Source organism: Anguilla rostrata, chromosome 2, assembly GCF_018555375.3.
Source record: "Anguilla rostrata isolate EN2019 chromosome 2, ASM1855537v3, whole genome shotgun sequence".
In the NCBI taxonomy this organism is placed as follows: Eukaryota; Metazoa; Chordata; class Actinopteri; order Anguilliformes; family Anguillidae; genus Anguilla; species Anguilla rostrata.
The window spans coordinates 61,686,032-61,701,433 of NC_057934.1; the positions used below are offsets into that span (position 1 = coordinate 61,686,032).

At 39.8% G+C, this 15,402-nt stretch overlaps 1 long non-coding RNA gene across 1 annotated transcript; it reads right to left on the reverse strand.

Annotated features, from left to right (window-relative positions):
* Nucleotides 1-6,830: 6,830 nt before the first annotated feature.
* LOC135248742 (uncharacterized) lies at nt 6,831-7,865 on the reverse strand. The gene is made up of 2 exons (XR_010328484.1): nt 7,446-7,865; nt 6,831-7,299 (listed from the first exon to the last, which is right to left on the reverse strand). It is a non-coding gene; the product is annotated as an uncharacterized LOC135248742 (long non-coding RNA).
* Nucleotides 7,866-15,402: the final 7,537 nt, after the last annotated feature.

Sequence of the window (15,402 nt, forward strand, 5' to 3'; positions counted from 1 at the left end):
GTTAGGAGGGGAGAGTGGAGTCAGGGGGGCCCTTTTCCCCAGTACTCAGAAACATCACCAGTCAGTCTAACGCCTGGTCCAAAAACCGTTTACCTCCCCTTTTTGTGTTTTGACGGGCTACCTTTCGCCAAAAACTTGCAGCGGCCCCACTCCCATGTGTGTTTCCACAACACCAGCTTGCTGCTGGGGGCCTTTGCTCCCCCCGGGGCCAGCCTTATTTTTTCTACATTGATTTTGGGCCTTTTGATTACGGCCATCAAAAATAGAATTTTTTTAAATTTCATTTCATTATAAAATTTAAAATTTATATTTTAGTTTGAAAAAAAAGGGTTAAAAAGCGTGGGGCTCAGTTATTTTTAAAAAAATATACAGCAATCCCTCTTCAAAATTTTTTTCATGTTTTGGGGACATTTTTTCAGATAGCCTAGCCCATTAAAACCCTATAGTAAAAGGTGTCATTTTTATGTAATTTTGCTGATTTTTCTATCAATATGACAAAATCAACAGCTTTTTCACTTTTTCTATTTAGCTGGGAAACCCGCCCCTCAGGGAAAAAAAAATGGGCTCCACCCCAAAAACCCCCAGAAAAACCGTCGAGCAGCAGGCTCGACCGGGGCCCCCAACGAGGTCCCCCCCGGGGGCTGTGTGGGCCCCCTAACCTCTAACGGGGCCCAAAGAAAAGGGGGTTCCCCGCCCCGCCACCCCCCGGTGAGGGAAAGAGGTGTGGGCCCCGAGCCTAATGAAAGGGTTCCCCCCAAGAGAGCCCCCCCATCTGGCCACCTAGGGGAAAAAAACTTGATATCCCTTTAAAAAGGCGGAAAACCCTGTATTTTGTACCAAAAATTGTTTTAACCAATTTTTGGGTTTTTTCATATTAGGAGCTTTTCCGGGTGGCGGGGTGGGCAGTGGGTACCCCTTTTCCCCCTTTCCCCGCAAAAAGGGTTTTTTGGTTTTCGAATCTGGGTTTTGGCCTTTTGTGTGGGTTTGCATGTTCCCCCTTTTTGTCCTTGGGGGGTTTCCTCCGGTTTTACCCGGGTTTTCCCCCCAACATTCCAAAAATTTTCACGGGGGCCGGGGATTGGAGACCCCAAAATTGCCCTAGTTGGGTGGTGGTGAAGGGTGTGTGTGGGGTCCCCGGGGCGAGGGGATTGGCCCCGGCCTCCCCGGGTAAAACCCCTGCCTCTTGCCCATTGCGGGGTTTGGGAGGGGGCCCCCAGCCAAACCCCTTTGACCCTTTTTGGGGGGAAAAGAGGGTATAGAAAGGGGTGGTTACCAGTGCTGCTGCCCCCTTCTGGGGGGAAATTTTAAAAAAGGGGGACTCTTCCCCATGCATGGGGGTGTACATGGAAAAGGGGTTTGGGGGTTGGAGTTGGGTTTTCAAGCAGTAAACCCCAGGAAATAATAAAAATTAATTTTTGCCCCTTGAATTCAACGTAGAAAACTAAGGTATATAAAACCCAAAAAGGAAAATCTTTTCAGTCAATCTCTTGTGATCAACATTTCAATTTGTTTGAAAAAATGGGGGAAAAAATCCAAAAAATTTTTTTTTAAAAATTTTTTTTTTTGAAAAAAACTGTTTTCCCCCATAGAAATGTAATGATTTTTAATGGGGTTTCAAAAATCATCGGAAATTTTTTATTTTGCCTTCAAAAGTGGGGACTTCCCCTCATTCACTTAAGGGGGCCCCCCGGGTTTTTTGCCCCCCAACAGGTGCAGTACGGCTTACTTCGGGGGGTTTTAAAGATGAGGTTGCAAAGGGTGTTCCTGTCTAGTTAAATAGATGTCTGTGAAAAAAACCCCATTGAACCCCCAGTTTGGGGAAAAATTGGGTTTTATTATTTTTTAAGAAATCTCTTTTGGAAAAAGGGAATGATTTTTTTATTCCCTTTTTAAAATTAAAATGAAAAAAAAAAGGGGGCAAATTAAAATTTTTTGTTTTTTTATTGCCAATCTTTTAAGTGTATATGCTTATGTTCAAGGGGTTTTTTATTCAGGAGTTGGGGTTTTTAAACCCCTGATCTATAAATTTAAAAAGAAAACATGCCCCGGCTCTACATCCCTTTTAAAATTTTTCCAAAGTCTGCAGTTTTTGGGTTTTTTAAAAAAAACACTTTTTACTAAAATTTTTTTGTTTTTTTGAAACCACGGGGGTTTTAAAATAGGGGAATACTTGAGACTTTTTTAATTTTGGGTTAAATTTTTTTGGGATTTTTTTTAAAAATTTAAATTTTAACTTTTTTTCAAAGGGGATAAGCCTTATGGTGAAACCCCCGGAGAAAAAAAAAAAGGAAAAAAGTCATGGGGCCCCAAAAGCACACCAGTCAAACACTGCCGTTTTAAACATCTGTGGGGGTTTTTTTTGGGGACGGGGGCCAAAAATTTTTCTTTTTGGGCTCTCCCCAGAAAATACACAGCTTTCTGGGAAAAGGGATTTTAGGGCTAATAAGAAAAAATGTTTTGGGTGAATTCCGGGATTTTTTAAAGACGTCAAAAAAACCAAAATGTGGAAATTTCCAAAACCCCTTTAAACCCCCTTTTTTGGAAAACCTGTCGAAACCCCCGTGCACTTTTAGCTGCTAAAATAGAACCCCCGTAATTTTGCAGGAGATCCCCCCGGGAAACTCCAGGCTTCTTTAAACTGGGGGAGCAGCCTCGGGCTGTGTTTTTCCCCCAAAAAAACCCTCTGCAAAAGGGAAAAAAACCCCCAGTTTTCAAAGACTATACCATTTTCTTTTAAACCCATCAATAAAAGGGGGTTTTAGACAGGAAAAAAAGGGGGAAAGAAACAGCTGTGTCCTTACTTTTTAAAGCAAACAGCAAAGCTAGGGGTGAATACAGGCCCCCTTTTTTTTTCATTTACGCCAACAAACCCCAAATTTTTTATTTTTGGGCCCTCAAATATGTACTGTAGTTTCGGGGGTTTTTTAAAGAAACATGGGGTTCTTTTAGATTTACATCCCCCGCCTCTCATGGGAAACATTTACTTTAAAAAGTCAGGGGTGTATAAAACCCTGGGGGGGCAATTTTTCCAAAAATTTTACTTATTGAAGGGGTTTAAATTTCAGAAAATTTCCCTTTCCGGGGGCAAAATTGGAAATAGGGAAAAAAATTTGGGGCATTTAAATTTTAACGAAAACCCCCTAAATAAAATTTTGATAACTTTTTTTCCCGTCTTAAAAAGGCCCCAACCCCTTTTCCGATTCGTTCAAATCCAAAAAATTCCAGGGAGATGTAGAGAAGGGGATTTTTTATAACAAAAATTTAAAGTGAAAAAATAAATTTTTTTTGATTGCTGAAAAAGGGGAAATTTTTTTAAAAAATTTTGGGGAAATCTATAAAAAAATTTAAAGGGGGCACTTTGAGACAGAAAAAAAAAAAAATTTTAAAATTTCAACCAAAAAAATATAAAAATTGAAGGGCTGTGGGCCCTTTTAGAAGCCAGATAAAATTTTAATTTTTTTAGGGGTGATTTTTTGGGTGGGGCATTCCTCTGTTTTACATGGGGGGACAAAAACCCAAAACCCCAAAAATGTGCAGTTTTTCCAGGGCCTTGCAGAATGGGGGAACTGTTTTTTGTTTGCAGAGGGGGGCATGAGTTTTCTTTTTCTCACCTCTCCGGCCCCAGGGGCTTTTGGTCATATTTTAAAAAGAAAAGGGGGGGAAAATTTGGGTTTTAGTAAACTGGGGTGTGAGATGGGGATAACACAGGGTCCATCAGGTCCTTTCTAACCCTGTTTTGTTTTTTTTTTTCCTCCTTGTTTGGAGAACACACGCATTCTTAATCTGTCCTCTATTTAAGAGTTGTTCATAGCTCCCTTACAAGAGGAGGCCGACGCCCTTCATACCCTTTTCGACCAATAGGCCTAATGGGCAAAAAAAAATTTTTTTCTCTGCTGGGCACCGTTTGGGGAAAATTTCCCACAAACCTGAAACGGGAGGTTTTTCACAGAGACATTAAAGTGGCCTTAAAGAAATGGTTACAAAGTCCCCTGTAAAATTTATTCAATTTTAACTTTTATGCCAAGAAAGCATGAGCCGTTGCATACTACCCCGCCGCCGGGATTTATATTGGGGATGTTGCCCATCGCTTGCGGGCTGGGTTGTTGTCTTGCTTTTTATCTGAGGTGTTAAGTGTTAAACTGGGGCCACAAGGAAATAACCTTCGGGCTTTTTGGGGTTTTTTCCTCTGTATTTTTAATTGAGGGAAACGGCAGTGCTGTTTACAGGGTTTTTTTTAATCCAAAAAATTTCATTCATTCTTCATCTCATTCTTCATTCCTGCATTAATTACTTGTTAAATTTCCCTTTCAGGGCGGGGACAGAAAAGGAAAAATGAAGTCTTCACAATAACTCCCGCTAGGGCAAAACCCATTTCACCAAATACATTCATTTATATGTAAGGGATTTTTGGGATAGGGAACCAAAACTTCATTTTTGCAAAACTCACACTTTTCCCTTTTCGCGCTTTTTTGGGCTTTTAAAACGTTTAAATTTGTTTTATAAAAATGATCAATTATTATTTATTTTTTCCCATTTTCAAACCCGCCCCAAATTAAAATTTTTGGGGAAACACTTTATTCGCAATAAAACAGACATAAAAGAAAAAAATCTAAATGCTGAACAAAGCCAAAAAAAAACTACAGGGAAACTCAATTTGGAAAATGTAAAATACAAGTTTAATATTGTCTGGGCTCTGTACCATAGGAAAGAAGTGGGGACGGGAAGAAGGTAAAACGTAATTATGGATTTGTGTGAATCACAGTATATCAAAATTTTCATCGCTTTTTTATGTAGCAACGGCGTACCTGTACCCCTTAAAGGGGTCTTAATAAAATCAGGGCCCAGCGAGGATTCTCTCACCCGAATTTGGGGGAGCACGAGGCCGGGTTTTCTCTTTTTTTATGGCAAAACCCTGGGGTTTATCCCCAGACGCGCACCGCCCTGCTTCCCCTGTTTGAGTCGAGGGGGCAGAATACCGGCTGTGTCCTCAGTTGCAGGCGTGATATCCAAAGTACAGCACGTTGCGGGTGTCTTGGAGAGGTGAACGGCTCCCTTTAACGGCGCGGGAGAGTCGATGCTTTCCGCCCTCCCCAATGAAATTCCCATCCCCCAAAGGCTTTCCCCGACGCTTCCGAATCCAGCTCGTGGGCCCTAATCTTGTCCCCAAAGGGGTACCCAGAAACTCCGAGGACCCTCACGGACCCTCCAGGGGACTTGGCCCTGAGCAGGGAGGAGGTCAAAGTGTGGCGCCAGACCTAAACCCGGGATTAAAGGCAGGATTAAAAACGGGGTTAATCCACGTTTCGCAAATGATTCACTGCTTCATGCCGTCTTACTGGGTGACGTATCTTTGTTTATTTCCCTTCTAAAGAACAAAATTTGACTAACAACATAACATGGCGCGTGAAGACCCAGACTGAAGGGATCAACCACTCATGGCAGGGGAAAAGCCAAGGGGAAGGAGCAACGGAATATTTTGCAGGCATTCGGAGGCCGAACTTTGACTGGTTTACGTCCCTTGCTCCCGGAACGGCCTGTTTTTAAGGTGACCCACAGGCCAGATTTGCATACAGCTCTTCCTGTTTCCACACATTGAGATGTCACCCCCAGGGAGTCAGTGCAGACTGGAAGAGTCATACCTGTGGAGGCAGTGCAGACTGGAAGAGTCATACCTGTGGAGGCAGTGCAGGCTACGGGAGGTGAATCAGTGGAAGAAAAGCCGCCACATTGGGGTGCCATGCCACAGGAGCCAATGCTGAATAGAGGAATGTGACTAATGAGGCCAGTATAGAATTTATTAGTTAGAGTTTGAGTGCAAAACTGGAATCAAATCAGTTGAGCCAATGCATGGGGAAACAATCAATTCAGCAGAGTCAAAACATAACAGAAGAGTCACGTTCAAAGAAGAGTTCAATCAACAAAGTAAACTCTGACCCCCCGTGCCAGAGCAGTAGAGTTCACACAGGACACCGCAGGATGGGGTTTCAGTCTCCAGGGGGGCAATAGAACTTTATGCCTAAAATTACCCTTGCACTTCTTTCCCAACCTTTGTGATATTGCGCTTAAATAAACTTGACTTGCTTGGCTGATTGAAAGGACTTCTCAAACACACCAGAGACTGCAGACCTCCAGAACTGGGGTCTGAGCCCCCTGCACTCAGAGGTATGTTTTAGGAGGTGGGTGTGGAACCATGCTGGTGGGCTATAACTGTTACTAAATTCACTGGAAACTTCTACTTTTATTTTTTCACATATTTATTTACTCTTATTTATATCACAATCTGGCATTTTAACTACATTTACTGAAAAGCTCAAAACTGACAGTTGAAGACTGCTCTTCTGTCCCTTTATGAAATGGTTTCTCAGGGTCTCATCTACGGGTCTGCTGGTTCGTGCTTCCAAGAGATTACAGTTCCCCTCTTTGTCCTACAGGTAATGCTCCTGTGTTAATTCAGAGGGTCAGAATATCCATTATGAGGAGCACTGCTGCCCCCTCCTGGTGTAGAATTAAATGCAGGAGGCTTTTTAAACCTGCATTACTCCGGAATTTAGATCAGAAAAAGTGCTCATGGTTTGCAATTATTGTGTATTTAGTTATGATGTGAATATCTGTGCAATGCAATAACTTCTAGAAAATATTGCTAGAAATACACTTGAATTCTGTCTAACAAATTTAACTACAGGCAAAATTTAAATGACTGCAGATTTTTGTGTATGCTTCCGCTTCCATGGAGAAAAAATCAGATGAGCTCAAAGCTAAATCAAATTTTTTTGAAAGTGAAGTCTGTTATATCCTTACAGGAGAGTTTAAACAGTATGTATGTCTAAATATTATATATGGTAAATTAAGAATAGCCAGGAAAGGTACAAATTATGAGGGAGAATATTTATGACTGAAGGCTGGTTCTCCCATTTCAATGAATTGACTCACTCAAATGAAGTGTGAAAGGCTTTTTGTTTTGCTATCAAATGACTTTCTCTCACTGTGACTCTCGGGCACAGTAATACACAGCTGTGTCTCCAGTCTGCAGGCTGCTCCCCTGCAAAGTAATTGTGCCGCTGGATGTGTCTACAGAGATGGTGAACTTGCTCTTTAGTGAATCTTTATAAGCAGTGTTAGCGTCATTCTTCCAATATCGTCCAATCCACTCCAGAGCTTTCCCTGCAGGCTGTCGAATCCAGTGTGTAGCATAGCTGCTATCAGTCAGGGAATACCCAGAGACTTTACAGGAGATGGTCAGAGACTGCCCTGGTTTCACATACAAGGAATCTGGCTGGGTGAGTTCAACACAGTGACTGTCTGTGAAAAGACGACAATATTCCAAATGAGAAGCTCATACTTCACACAGAAATGACTTATAATCTACTTTATGACAGCTGCTCCAAAGAACAACACAACAGCATTGGAGCAGTATTATTAACAGCAACATTTACTTCTTCACTTACATGTAAAAGTTCCCAGCAACACTGCTAATGCTACAATAGCTCCCATTGTCACACACAGGTCTCCTTCTCTGTTTCACAGATGATGCTCCTGTGCTGGGAGGAGAATTCTCCATGGCTTTTATAGGAAATACTGTGGACTCAATTTGTTTAATTCTCTAGGGGTAGGAGGAAGAAGAAAAACAAAATAAATTCAGAGGGTATGAATATCCATTATGAGGAGGACTGCTGCCCTCTCCTGGAATAGAATAAAAAAACAGAAGACTGCTTCCACCAACATTGCTCTGGACTTTTGATCTGTAACATTACTTATGGGTTAATACCGAATGAATGAATATCTGCGCAATGTACAACATTTCAACTGGATTGATAAAAACACAAAAGAGTGCTGCCCTTCTCATTTTCTTGGTAACTTCAGGGAAAACAAATGACAGCAGATATTTGTAAATGTTTGTGCTCCCGTGAAAAACAGGTGTATATCTCAATATATCAGGTTATATTGTGTTTTTATTAGTAAATTATGATATGACTAGAACAGGTAGCATTTAATCAGGAATTAGTGTTGACGTAAACTAATTGATAATGCTAATGTTATATACTAAGTGATGTGCTAATTTACATGAAGACAAATGGTACTAAACTGTACTCTGAACAAATCTGTAATCTTACTGTAATCTTTTACCTCAACAAAAATGTGATTGGTTTTAATGTTCCTCTCATTATAAACTACACAGACTGCAATTCTGAGATGCACACAGGCTTTATTGTGCGCCTCATATATCAAACATATATTCTGATCAGCATCCCTGATTATCACCTACATTTATGGCAATGGGAGTCAGGGAATATTTAATGACAGCAGTGAGTTGGGATGTCAACTTAAAATCCTATCAGAACAATTTTTAGGGAAGTACGGAGATGCTCTTCATCTTCAGTGGAAAAATGTGAAACGGACGCTCTGGTGACAAGTTCGGCTCAAAAATCTATCTGCATAGTGAAAGGTATGCTTCCAAAAGGAGTTGACATTAAGAAAACACTTTTGTTTCACCAAATTTGCATTGTTATCTCATCAATATGAAAAGCTTATGGGAACATGCTTCTTTTCCTTCTGATGAAGACATGTGTATCCAATAAACTATGGACACCAACATTTGATATTTATTTTTCATTTAAAAATGTATTGTTATTTAATTAGGCCAGTAAATCCAGTTATTTACAGTAGCACTGTGTGATAAAGGGGAAGAGGTTTTTGTGCAGCTCTCCCCTCACTCTCTCTCACTGTGTGTATCGGGCACAGTAATACACAGCAGTGTCTTCAGCTGTCAGCCTGTTCATCTGTAAATACACCTGGTTCTTGCTGTTGTCTCTGGAGATGGTGAATCTTCCCTTAACAGACGTGGCATAGTATGTGCTGCCACCAGCACTACTGATCTCGGCCACCCACTCCAGTCCCTTCCCAGGAGCCTGTCTGATCCAGTGCATCCTGTAGTCACTGAATGTGAACCCAGAGGCTGTACAGGTCAGTTTGTGGGATTCTCCAGGCTTTTTTACTGCTGGTTCAGACTCAGTCAGTGTCTGACATTTAATACCTGTGAAATTAAGAAGAATTTGAAACTCGCATCCAAAACCTCACAAATGCAATTTCAGTACAAATTAAATTGATGTCAGATTAAGGCATACTTGTAAAGAACACAGTAATCAAAAGTAGGCTGGTTGTTGTCATCATGGTAAATGTCTTTCACTGCAGTCTGTGATGACAATCCTTCAGTCAACCTTCAACAATAGTCCTTCCTCCCTCAGTGCAGAGAGGTAAATGTAGAAGGAAGAGCTCAGAGTTTGCATGAACTCCTCCTCACTGGGTGGGCAGATCACATGCTGTTTATAAACAACCAGAACCTGTGCAGGAGCTCTTCCTGAGAGAACATAGTCCAGAGAAGAAGATCTCACTCTATCGTCATTCTCTGAGGGACTACATTGTGTTTCTTCCAAGTTCTGTTCTCCGCTTATGCCACACACCCATACACATGCTCACACAAGTAGGTTTCAGGTGCAGGTGTGTAATCAAGACAAGGTGATGTAACCAGGTAGACTGTGGAGTACAGTCTGAATTGGATCTGTGGGTAATATTGCACCTTTCAGTAACCCCCTAGATTTCTCCAACTAGTGGTACAAATCTATGTAGATATGCACTAATAATTATTAAAAACCATAAGAATTATGGATTGCATTTTTATAGTGCCGTTCATGGTTATGATCTCAAATCACCTAATTAAGCAAAGTAGCCACCAGCAGTGTGTAGTTCTGGTGAATAATTACACAACCACAATGAGAAATCCAGTTTGTGAATGTTGCCAGGACTCTGGGGAAGCCCCTACTCTTTCAGATAAATGTCATAGGATCAACCCCGGGAGGTTAGCCTGCTTAGTCTCAGCCATTCAGCAGGAGCAGGGTACACTCAGAGATTCCTGATGATTTTATGCAGAAATAATCTTAATGTTATTATCCACTCATGAGCTCAATGCATAGTTAGCAGTGATAATCAACAGCGTGGGTTTTTGTACCCTTTGTACCTTTTGCTGCAACAGGATTTTGCCCATTTTTGATAATTTGTCTTTTATATATATATAATGTTAAATATTGGGACAGTGAGGGCTACATGCAGGTAGAGTGTGTGTGTTTAGTGGTGACACTCAGTATGATGTGTTTTTGTACAGCTCTAGCGTTGCTTTGCTGCACTGTGGGTAACGGGTACAGTAATACACAGCTGTGTCTGCAGTCTGCAGGCTGCTCCCCTGCAAAGTCACTGTGCTGCTGGAGGTGTCTCTGGAGATGGTGAACTTGCTCTTTAATGAATCCTTGTAATATAAACTCCCTCCTCCCGACATATATCCAATCCACTCCAGAGCTTTCCCTGCAGGCTGTCTACTCCAGCCTGTAGCATAGCTGCTATCAGTCAGGGAATACCCAGAGACTTTACAAGAGATGGTCAGAGACTGTCCTGGATTTACAGTCATATAGCCTGGCTGTGTGAGTTCAACACAGTGACCATCTGTGGCGATAGAAATAAGAAAGGTATTGATGCACACATCAAAAAGCAATAAAATTATGGAAACAAACAACACATTAAAAAGCAATAAAATTATGGAAGCAATTAAAAAAAGAACTTTTTGACATTAATTAAAATTAAAACATTTTGAAAATGTTACATAATAATTTTCTTTAAATTAAAAATATGAATATGGCATGTTCACTTACAAGATAAAGACCCCAGCAACACTGCTAATGCTATAAAAGCTCCCATTGTCACACACAGATCTCCCTCTCTGTCTTACAGGTGATGCTCCTGTGTTGAGAGGAGAATTCTCAGTGGCTTTTATGGTAAACACTGTCAACTGAATTTGTTTAAATCTCTGGGGGCTGGAGGAAGAAGAAAAACAAAATAAATTCAGAGGGTCAGAATGTCCATTCTGAGGAGCACTGCTGCCCCCTCCTGGAGGAGAATAAAATACAGCAGGCTGTTCACACCAGCACTATTATGGACGGTGGATACTGTTACAATTCTTATAGGTTATGTTCCGAATGCTCCTGTAGTTATGATTTGAATATTTTTGCAATGTGACACATTCCATAAATATTGGTAATAGTGCACTAAATCTGATTAGAGCACTCATTTACTTCTTGGATTTTACTGTATTATTATCCTCACAATGTAGCTACAGAATAAAAACTAACACAATTTACAGCTGTGAAAAAGAAGGTGATGTCAGTGTATCTCCTCATATCTGCGCTCATCATTGATTACAGATACACCTAGAACAGGCGCGTTTGTATCTGGACCTTTTTTAGCGTACAGTGATAATGTGCTCATTTATGAATATAGATATTATACCTAGTGGTCTTCTTTTACTTCAATGACAATGAATAATGTTAGATGTCTCTACGGTTTACCTAAAAAGTATTATAGCACTTCTTACATTTTCTGCAGCTGAGTGGGTAACTAATAGAAATTTAAAAGCAACACAATATGTTATTTACAGTTACAAACTGCACAAGTAGTGGCATGACATCAGTCACAGTCTTTGCACTATCAAGGTTTTAGAGAGAGTTCAGCATACAAGATGAGGAAACTGAGGGCTGAAGTATATTCATCATGCTAATGCAGTTTAGACAAATATAATGGAAGTGTTGCTGTTTTTCTTTTGGAGTAAATGTAAATATAATGTGTCAAACATCGATATGGCAAATTGGACCTTTTGAGGAACGTCTCTCGTGTAATTTATGCACGATTTGTGTGAATTTAAAAATATCCTTGTGAGGTTTTTGTAAATGTAAACATGTTTTTGAATTTAAATTTACTTGGACTTCTCATTTTGATCGGAATCTGTATCCAATATTGTAAAGACAGAAAAGGTTTACAGTGTGCTGGTTTGCAGGTGACTTAAAGAGGGTTGATGGTCTAGAATTATCAGCAGTCAGATGTTTAAAACAGAAACACTGAGTTTGACTTCATACAACGGTGTTCATCCCAGGGCTCTGTGCTGCAGCGCTGTGTGGTAAAGGGGAAGAGGTTTTTGTGCAGCTCTCCCCTCACTCTCTCTCACTGTGGGTTTCTGGCACAGTAATACACAGCAGTGTCTTCAGCTGTCATACCGCTCATCTGTAAATACAGCTGGTTCTTGCTGTTGTCTCTGGAGATGGTGAATCTTCCCTCAACAGAGTTGGGATAATATGTGCTGCCACCACCACTGATGCTGGCCACCCACTCCAGCCCCTTCCCAGGAGCCTGTTTGATACAGGACATCCAGGTGCTGCTGAATGTGAACCCAGAGGCTGTACAGGTCAGTGTGTGGGATTCTCCAGGATTTTTAACAGCTGGTTCAGACTCAGTCAGTGTCTAACTTTTAACACCTGTGAAATTAAGAAAGACTTAGAACTCACTATTGACAACCTCACAAATCAACATTTTAGTAAGAACTAAAAGAATAAGGTTTCTTCCCATCTGCCACAGGGAGTTTTTCCTTGCCACTGTTGCCTTAGGCTTGCTCCTGGGTGGGTTTAGGCCAGGGTTGTCTGTAAAGTGTATTGTGACAACTGCTGTAAAATACGCCATACAAATATTGATTGATTGATTGATTGATTGATGTCTGATTTGATTGTAAATGAAATCTCCCATGGTGACCACGTGTGGTGATTCTACCTAGAACCGAGCCTGTGTACACCTGTCTGCAGGTACAACCAGAGTCACCGTTTCTGTGTTTGCGACTTTCATACGCAATCAGCAATTTCCGTGCCTCAGAAAATCAATATAAATTTACTCATCACAGTTCTGAGCTGTTTCCCTCTTCTTTTTTATTGTTTTTTTTTTTTTTGTGCATCATTATTTGAAATAACAGCTTTTTTTCTGCTATGCAGAGCCTTGCCAGCAGCTACTGTGCCTGTATAGTAAATAATAGTGCAGAGGTACACTGCAGATTTCTTCAATTACGTAATGTAAAAATATAATAATATAATAGTAGAGGATAGCATGGTTTGTTTTGTTTCTGCCCTCAACAGGTGTTCAAGGAGACATTGTGCTGAGCCAGCCTGGACAGGAAGTGAATAGGCCAGGAGAGTCAGTGAAGCTGACCTGCACAGTCTCTGGCTTTAATCTCACTGGCTACTGCCTAGTGTGAGATTTATGAGGCCACACACAACACACTGCATATAGAGCTGCCATTCGTATTAAATACATAATTAAACTATAACCACTTTAAATGACTTCTGATTAAACTCAATATATCCATCAGTCTTTACCGATTAAGAGTGTGGAGTAATGGCTATGGAAGCAGTATTAATTCTCTGCAACTTTGAATTGTCTTCCACAAGAGGGCAGCAGTGCTCGACATAATGGATATTCTGACCATCCGAATTCAACATTTTTTTTCTCCTACACAAATTCAGTATTTCCTGGAAAGGTCACAGGGAATTCTGGCATGGAACAGGTGTGCCATCTTATTCTATATAAATTTATTCCTGTTTTATGCCATGTCATTTCTGCCATGTTTTTATTTTATCAAAAGTAAAACAAGTAAAATAATACATTTTATTCAGCGGTCAGGTCCCCCACCCCCTAATCAAGACAACTGAAAATATTTTGTTTAAATGCACATTGTAATTTTACATAACATATATTTACACATGTTGAAAGCATAACTTCTATAAACTAAGGACTGTACAGTTTGGCTTTGATGTGAGACTGTCACTTTTTAATGATCAGCTGCATGATCCACTTGATCTCATGTCCTTCACATTAGTAATATACTGATGTGTGACCAGAGTGAGTCTGAGCAGTGAGACTCAGTTCAGACATCATGCTTTAGAGGAGCAGGAATGAAGCACAGGAACATGGCAGCTGCTCTTTATAAAGGGATCATTTAAATGTTTTAATCCAGTAAATCCAGGGAGGAAGGGAGGACTACAAAACTGTTCATGCTGTATGTTCTTTGATATTATTTCTGTCCACAGCAGCTGTGCAGACAGATTTTTATGATTCCACCTCATGTGAATGCAAGTGATTGTTTACACCTGTGGGTCTTTTCCTAAACATGCCAATACCTCAGTCCATATAAAATATGCAATTTAATATGTGGAAGTGCTCAAATGTAGAGAAGGTGTCTGTAAAATGATGAGGGAGCTTTGATTTAACTAGTACATGAAAGGGATATTCCATCCCTGTGAGTAAATATGACAAGCCAACCACCAGGCTTTAAAAAACTGAATATTCATGCTGAGTCTCCGCCCATTTAATGTGCCGCTCATCTCTGTTGTGCATCTCATTTGAATAAATTATTTCAAAGATGACAAGTCACAAAGTTATACAGCATTTAAGGGGAGGTGCCACTGGTGAATAGGTAAAGAAATGCTTTAGTCCAGAACAAAATTTTACCAATTGAATATAAAGTAAAATACAAAGTATTTTTGTATTATGACTTTAGATTTTTTGCTATGAAGGTAAGCAAATTAGGTGAAACGTGATAATTTGCATGTTATATCAGTCACTTTTTTGACTGAAATGAAGAATTATTTTTCTGTTTTAATGATAGATAACTAAATATTCAGTAATTTACTATGGCATTTGTCAAAATATAATTTCTTTTTTTTGTGAATATATTTTTATTGGGCATTTAACAAAAAATGACAGAACGGCATGACACTACACACACGCACAAATATACATATATACATATACATAAAGAAAGAAGGGAAAAAAAGCACAAGGGGGGGATTCATACAATGTAGTTCACAAATTTTACAAGGCAAATCCATCAATATGATGCCATTAAAAGAGGGATGGCTCATATATGCTGTATGTAAGTACTCCATTAAGGTAGTAGCTCCCCATAGACACTGTATATTTCTTTATACATAATGATCACACCATTATGCCACAGGTGTAGCCTAGATTCAAGAGTAAAAATGAGGAATACCAAAATATAATTTCTTTACATAAATATTCAAAAGCCAATATCCACTTCCTGTTTTTCAGTGTAATATGACATAAAATGAAAATGACAAAATATATTTTTAAAAGCTTCAGTAAGTTACCAGTTATTTCATTTTTAAAGTTGCATGTGAACTAAACTGTCTGGTATTTAGGGAAAATGTCATATTGAGAAATGAATGTTCAAGATAATTACGTGCTTTGTGGACAGAATAAATGGCATGGACAAGGACATGGCTATTTAGATTAGTAGTGCATTGTCAATTTCAATTGTATTGTACTGTATGAGATATGATTGCAAAGACGTGTGAAAATGCAAATGTCTCATATCTTTGAAGAAAATAAGAAAGATAAGTTATTTAGCTTTCTGTTGTAATGAGATATGATGTAAAGGCAGTATGTGTGAAAATGCTAATGTCTCATATCTTTGGTGGGTGGTAATAAATGAGAAATAAAGCAGATGAATTTCCCTCCCTGGGG